The following is an 8,219-nucleotide window of genomic DNA, read 5'->3' on the forward strand; positions in this document are numbered from 1 at the left end:
CTGGATCGTGCCTTTCCCTTGACTTTCATGACACCTTGGTGTTGTCTTATCCCATGGAAGGAGTAGGAAAAACGTCACCTGGGTGATCTCCCTCTGCCTTCCCTCGATGCTCAGTTCCAATACGGCCGCTTCTCAGAGGCTTTTTCTGACTGTTCTCTTCCATGTTGATCTGCTGAATCCACCCCGTTCCTGCCTGAGTCTCTCCTGTTGGTGCACCCACACATAAAGCCAAGAAGAAACGTAACATCATATAGTTACTGCAGTCGCTCCTCGTCGCACCAACCTGATAAAAAGCTGTTAGGGGCAAGGACAAAGTCGAGCACCCCTGTGAATGGTTGCTTTGGTTTTTTCCACTGCCCAAGGGCAGCTGGACAAGGGGGTGCACCGTGCCCCAAAGAAACGCCTTTCCTTCATTTTCACGCAGATAATGTCCACCTCCAGAATCGCATGCCTGGGGCCACCATCTGCCCAGAGGAGACGTTTCCTAATTCACCCAAAGGCACAGCGTGGCCTGCAGTGTCCCTGGCATGGGTCATGCCTCTCCTACATTCTCTCGAGTATTTATGCCCGTTTGGGGCCATCTTGTGAATGCGATTGTTTTAATGTCTGGAAAGCTCTTCATTCTCCTTTCTCACTCAGGACATGAAACTGTGTCAGAGGTGACCGCTCAGGGCCGGGGTGTGGAGGTGCCCTGAAGCTGAGAGGGCAGAACTCCCTCCTCAGATGGGGATGAAGCCCCCAGCTGCCCACAGACAGTTAGTGGCCCTTCTGGAAAGCCAGAGGGCTCCTGTGCTCCCTTGGTGTAAAGCCTCAGCCCACACAGCATTTACACAAAGCCTCCTGCTCCTAGGGCATGTTGCAAGTGTGGGGGAGAGGGAGGGGGAGGGGGAGGAGGAGGAGGAAGGGCAGTGGAGGTCAGGGACTATGGCAGGCACCTCTTTCATCACCCCCTGAGCAAACTCATAGGAGCAGAGAGGATCTGTAAAGCCGAACTCTTCATCCCCCTTCTTCTGCCCACGCCCCACCACTGCTCACCCAGTGTCCTCATCTCAGTAAGCGGCACCTCCACTCTCCCTGATTCTTGGGACGGAGCCTAAGGGGCATCTTGGGCATCTCCCCGTCTCATCCTCCGTATTCCATCCGTCGCCAAGTCTGTGCATCCACCTCCCAAGTGGACCCACGTGTGCACTTCCCTCCATGTCCTCTTCCACTGCCCCGCTCCGTCCTCCGCCAGGTGCTGTGTGGACCACTACCATGGCCTCCTAATGCTCTGCCTCCATTTCTCCAGCCCCAAGTCTGACCTGCACAGGGCACCCATGATGGTTATTAGAAGTCAATCACATAATGTGATTCTCCTGCTTAAAACCCTTCAAAGCTTTGATATTATTCAGAAATTATTATTCAGTTTTTAGGTATGATATTGTATTTTGGTTATTTTTCCCAAAAGAAAGTCCTTCTCTTTTAGAGGTACATACTGTAATATTTCTATGTGAAATGATGTGATGCATTGGATTCTCTCCAAAATACTACTCTGTGGATCAGGGAGGTGAGATTGGTTGTGTTGAAGCTGAGTACCCAGGGTTTCGTTATGCTCTTCTACTTTTGTGTGTTTGAACACTATTTTTTAAAATTAACTAATTAATTTTATTTTTGGCTGCATTAGGTCTTCATTGCTGTGCATGGGCTTTCTCTAGCTGTGGCAAGCAGGGGCTACTCTTCGTTGCGGTGTGCGGGCTTCTCATTGCGGTGGCTTCTCTTGTTGCGGAGCACGGGCTCTAGGCGCACGGACTTCAGTAATTGCAGCACGCGGTCTCAGTAGTTGTGGCGCACGGGCCCAGTTGCTCCGCGGCATGTGGGATCTTCCCGGACCAGGGCGCGAACCCGTGTCCCCTGCATTGGCAGGCGGATTCTCAACCACTGCACCACCAGGGAAGTCCCTGTTTGAACATTTTTATAATGAAAAAGTTTAAAAAAACAAATTGCGAGGATACTTCGTTACTCATAAGATGAAAACAAAAATCCAACTTGTGAAGATACTCCATTTCTCATAAAATTAAAACAAAAACCAAAAATATCCTCCAGGGACTTCCCTGGTGGCGCAGTGGTTAGGAATCCGCCTGCCAATGCAGGGGACACGGGTTCGAGCCCTGGTCCGGGAAGATCCCACATGCCGCGGAGCAACTAAGCGCATGTGCCACAACTACTGAGCCTGCGCTCTAGAGCCCGCGAGCCACAACTACTGAACCCGCGCGCCTAGAGCCTGTGCTCCGCAACGAAGAGTAGCCCCTGCTCGCCACAGCTGGAGAAAGCCCGCGCGTAGCAACGAAGACCCAATGCAGCCAAAAACAAACAAACAAACAAACAAACAAACAAACAAACAAACATCCTCCAGCCTGCACTTGCCCTGCCAATGCTTCTGGCCTCATCTCTTGCCATTAACATCCTTCTGTGAGGCTCTGCCCTGCACCCCTCCCCAGTGAGCTCCTCCTTTTCCTTCCCCTCAAGGAAGTCATCTCTGACCCGCCTGGAAGCTTCTCCCGTATCATTCCCAAGACCCCCAATCCAGTCCACCCCTACCCCAATCCCCACTGGCTACTTCCTGCTAACCCCCCAGGCCTCGACCTAAGACCAGTCTTTCAGAAATGCCCTTTCAAATGCCCCAATTTAAAGTTAACCTCCCTAATTTACTTTCTCTCTGCACCCTATAATTTCCCATCTTTGCACTTAGCACAGTTTTAATATGCTTTCCCCACCAGGCCGTGCACTCCACGAGGGCCAAGCTCATGACTTTCTTTTTTCACTTGCGTGTCCACCAGCATCCAGCACAACATTGCAAAATGAAGTGAGGTGGTCACCACACCCTCGGTCCCCTTCTGAAGAAATCTCCCCTCAGCCATTAAAGCAATAATTAAAATGAAAAACACAGTAGCAAGGATGCAAGAACCGATGTACCTGCTAGGCCAGATTAACAAAATGCTAAGCATTTTTTCATTTTTTTAATGATCGTTCTCTATTTTATTAAGGAATACAAATTGAGAGATAAGATTAAAGTCTCATGTAATCCCCCCACCCTCTCCCACCTGGCCACCTCCCTTCCTTCCCCTAAGTAACAACTATCATGATTTTGGCGTGTATTCAGTGCATATTTTTTATATTTTTATTACAAATGTGTGCATCCATAAACAATCCATGGTATTGTTTTATGTGTTTTTAAAAATGTATGTAAATGGCATAATTTGCTACATAATATTGTACAGCTTATGTTTTTCACTCAACATTGTCATATATATGTGTGTATGCATATATATTATATATTAGTTCATCCATTGTAACTGTTAGACAGCAATCCACTGTATGAATACATCACAATTTATTCATTTCCTTAATGAGGTGCATCTGGCTTATCTCCAATTTTATCTCTGACAAGAATTCTGGGAAGAATGTACTTGAACTTGGGTCTCCCTAGGCACAGGCCCCCTCATCGCCATTAGACTGGCCAAAATAAATGAGAGAGGGCTGGCCAGGTTGTAAGGAAATGGGAATTCTCATATGCTGCTGCTGGTAGGAGTGGAAATTGATATAATCATTTTAGAGAGCAATTTGGCAATATCTAGTTAGGATGAAAACACTCAACCTTGCGGTCCAGCAGTTGTGCCTTTATAATAAATCCTTATCATCAAAGCTAAATGATGTAATTCTTTTCTACTCAACAGAAAACATTAAATATATAATATTCCTTTATGCCTTAGAGTTTACAATGCATTTGAACATATGTTACCTAATTTGACATTCCCAACCGCGGGAGAGTGGTATTAGCCCCTATTACAAATGAGGCTAAATGTAAGGGCACCGGACTGCAGTTTGGTGCTAGGGCTTAAATCCCACTTTTTTGCCCAGTGCATTTTCTACCACCGCACACTGCCTCACTGTGTTTTTATGCTACGAAGAAAATTAACCAGCTCCAGGTCCTTCGTAGGAGATGCTGTTGGTGCCACAACGAGATGCTTTCCACCATGCCTTGCACTCACGCGTCGGGGACTGAAAGCGTTGCTGGCTAAGAGCTCACAGCTTTTCCTCCTTCAGAGAATTGCCCACAGCCATCTGGAGCAGGCTTACTTGAAGATGCCTGGAAAATGTCCTCCACCGCACTTGGTGGGGGGTTCCTTAGCCAATGGCTAAGGATACAGTTGTACACAGCTGGCCTCATTGCCGTGAGGGCAGACAACTCCGTGGTACCATTTATGCTCCAGAGCTCCCCGTGGGATCAGGCTGAGGCAGAACTTTTCAGCTGAACCCACGCCTCAGCCTTGCTTCTTCCTCTGCCTTATTATGCTTCCTCACTTCCTTATACCTCCTCCTGAGAGCACGTCTTCGAGAAATCACCTGCACAAAATCTTATCCCACACTCTGCTTCCAGGGCAATGGTTCTCAACATTTAGCAGCATCGGAATCACCTTCAGGCCTTGTTAAAGCACAGATTGCTCACCCTCAGAGTTTCTGTTTCAGCTGATCTAGGGGAGGGTCCAAGAATTTGCATTTCTAACGAGCTCCCAGCTGATGAGGATGTTGCTGGTTCAGGGACCACACGTTGAGAACCATTGTTCTAGGGACCTGACCTAAGACAGTTGGTGCCGGGAGAAGCAGACTCTAAGGATGAGATTTTGGAGTTGGGTGACCTGCTGGCAATGAGGACCCCAACATCAGTGGTAGAAGGAGAATTGGTAATTCCTGGCACGTGGTAAACACAATTTCTGTGACAGCGAATAGCTGGAAGGGGATGCAGTGGCTTTTGCAATATTTCTAGCATTGGAGTCGTAAAACAGAGATAGTAATGATAAAGACTGTGGAATTAAGAGGCTGTGTCTGAGAGCCATTGGTGCATCAAAGAAGGAAAATGAGAGGCCCGAGTAGTTTAATTCAGAGCAAAGCGTGACAGTCATAGGACCTCTGGTAGGAAGGGCCTTATCTCCTGTAGCGGAAAGACTGATCAAGCTGAAAGCCAGGTTCAGTGTCTACTATTAAGAGATGCAGGACTTCGGGGAAGTTTGAAGTCTCAGCCTCAGGGAGTCTCCTAGGCCAAAGTCAGGGCCCTGATGGGACGGGGTGGGACCTGAGACTGAGGAATGGGACGTCCATATGATGGTGATCAAGGAGCCCTGGAGGATTCCCCTGAACCCTCAGGCGCCTTCGGAAGTGGCCCAGTTCCCCTTGTTAGAAGATAATCCGTTAACGTGGGCAGCTGCACCCCAGGAAAAGGGAATATCCAGGTCTTTCAATGGTTGGAAACGAAGTCTGAGTTGGCAGTAGTACCCAGTGCTACCATGGCCCCCTATTAGAGGCATATCTAGAGGGTCAGGCAATAAATGGAGTTCTGGCCCAGGGTCCTCTCACAGTGACTCTGCTAGGTTCATGGACCCAAAGGGAGGTCATTTTTTCAGGTTCAAGAATGCGTCATCCCTAAATAGACATTTCTCCAAAGAAGACATACAGACGGCCACGAAGCACATGAAAAGATGCTCAACATCACTAAATATTAGAGAAATGCAAATCAAAACTACAATGAGGTATCACCTCACACCAGTCAGAATGGCCATCATCAGAAAATCTACAAACAACAAATGCTGGAGAGGGTGTGGAGAAAAGGGAACCCTCTTGCACTGTTGGTGGGAATGTAAATTGGTACAGCCACTGTGGAGAACAGTATGGAGGTTCCTTAAAAAACTAAAAATAGAATTACCATATGACCCAGCAATCCCACTACTGGGCATATACCCAGAGAAAACCGTAATTCAAAAAGACACATGCACCCCAATGTTCATTGCAGCACTATTTACAACAGCCAGGTCATGGAAGCAACCTAAATGCCCATCGACAGACGAATGGATAAAGAAGATGTGGTACATATATACAATGGAATATTACTCAGCCATAAAAAGGAACGAAATTGAGTCATTTGTTGAGACGTGGATGGATCTAGAGACTGTCATACAGAGTGAAGTAAGTCAGAAAGAGAAAAACAAATATCGTATATTAACGCATGTATGTGGAACCTAGAAAAATGGTACAGATGAACTGGTTTGTAGGGCAGAAGTTGAGACACAGATGTAGAGAACAAACGTATGGACACCAGTGGGGGAAAACTGCGGTGGGGTGGGGATGGTGGTGTGCTGAATTGGGCGATTGGGATTGACATGTATACAGTGATGTGTATAAAATTAATGACTGATTAAAAAAAAAAAAAAGAATGCGTCATCACAATGAACATACTTAGAAGCTGGAAAGTCCTCACCTTCATTCCTTGGCCTACAGAATAAGTGCTATTATAGTAGGAAAGAGTGATTATGGTAGAAAAGGCCAAGTGGAAGTTCTGACTGACCCACCCCCACTGGATCAAGGTAGTAAATCAAAAACAATATTGCACACTGGAAATAAGGGTGGAGATCAGTGCCCCAGAGATTTCCCGGATGCAGGGGTGGTGGTCCTCATCCTATTCATGTTGTCTGACCCCCATGAAACCCGATGGATCATGGCAGATGACCATGGACTTCTACCAGCTGAAGCAGGTAGAAGCTGCTGTGCTTCATGTAGTATCTTTTTTTTTTTATTTAATATAGTATCTTTAATAGACGAAATTACACAGCTTCTGATCTATGATATGCAGCTACTGATCTGGCAAATGCATTTCTTTTCAACAGCCCTCGAGAAGGAGGATCTGAAGCAGTTTGCATTCCCAGGGGACAGACCACAGTCAGCATTCACAGTCTTGGGCCAGGGCCATGTTAATTCTCGGGCTCTGGTGCAAAAGGATCTGGAGGTCTGGATGTCGCACACGCGTTACACTGGTTACTGTATGGAGGGCACCATGGTAATGGGACTTAATAAGTGAGAAGTTCAAGTGCCCCAGACACCTTGGTAGGATATACGTTCTCCAGAGGGTCGGAAATAACCCAACAGGAATTCAGAAGTCTGTGACATCAAGGAAGTTTTTAGGGGTCCAGTGATCTGGGACGTGCTGGGACATTCCCTCCAAACTAAGGGAAAAATAGGTGCACCTTGGACCTCCTACCACACGCAGAACCATTCAGAAGCTGCAAACCTGACAGTGGGATGGCCTCTTGGAAGTGCAGCTGAGTGGAGAGGACAGCCTCTCTACTTCCGGTTGTAGCATCTCAAACCAATGGTCACCATGTGGTGCTGTAGACAGAATACGCGGGCTTAGAAACCACGGGATGAAGTAGGGGTTGCTCTGGTCACTGTGAATTCCAGGACTCACTTGGGTCATTTGCGTTTTGATCCCTTACATCCCTCAGTCTGTGCGTCTGGAGGAGTCCAGCTCCCAGAGTGAGGACGATTCCGCCAGGAGACACAGGAAGGTCTCCCTAAATTCAAAGCTGTGGTTGCTGCTCTTCATTCCAGTAGGACAGCAAGAAAACGGAGAAGTTTTCTTCCCGACCATCACGGGGAGGGCTGCTCCATCATGGGGGCGATATATTGACACTTGGGTGACAACTGGAGTATCTCCAGTACTCTCACGCATTTTTAATTGAAAATGAGCAAGTACAGTAACCACGGCTTAACCCTGATAAGCATGGGATCCAGGGGCTCAGAGCCCCTGGGCAAGCCCCCTAGACCAGCAGTGGTGGGTAATCTAGAGAGGTTACCAGAGGAGGGAGATGGTGGACCTTAGTTAATGCCTTGCGACTAATGGCAACAGTGAGGGAAGTCTTTGTCTCACTATCCCTCCTCTTTCAAGTTTTCCCCCAAATTGTGACCCAACAGGAATCTGGAGAAATGGACCTAGATAGGGTGAACTTAATGGGAGAAGCAAGAGGGGGGACAGGTAGTAGATGCTTTTGGTGTCTTGCCCTGAATCCTTTCACCAAGAAGGTGCATCTGTTCTCCAGTTGGGTATTGACTGCTACAGCTCAGAGCTGTATCTTTGTCCAGAAAGCTGACCTTGAGAATGACCTGGAGACCCCGGCCATCAGCAACTGCTTTGCCTGGAGATGCTGGAAGGTCACGTAGCCATCCCCTCAGAGGAAGCCTGCAACCAATGACACTGATATTGGGGTACACAAGCCCAACCCCTTTGCCTCGAGAAGGGCCAGCTCGTGGTACCATTCATGCTCCAGAGAACGTCACGGGATCAGGCTGAGGTTGGACTTCAGCGAAACCCACATCTTTGCTTAAAGTTCTTCTCTTTCCTTATTCTGTGTCCA

This window comes from Eschrichtius robustus, chromosome 20 (genome assembly GCF_028021215.1).
Source record: "Eschrichtius robustus isolate mEscRob2 chromosome 20, mEscRob2.pri, whole genome shotgun sequence".
NCBI classification, from domain to species: domain Eukaryota; kingdom Metazoa; phylum Chordata; class Mammalia; order Artiodactyla; family Eschrichtiidae; genus Eschrichtius; species Eschrichtius robustus.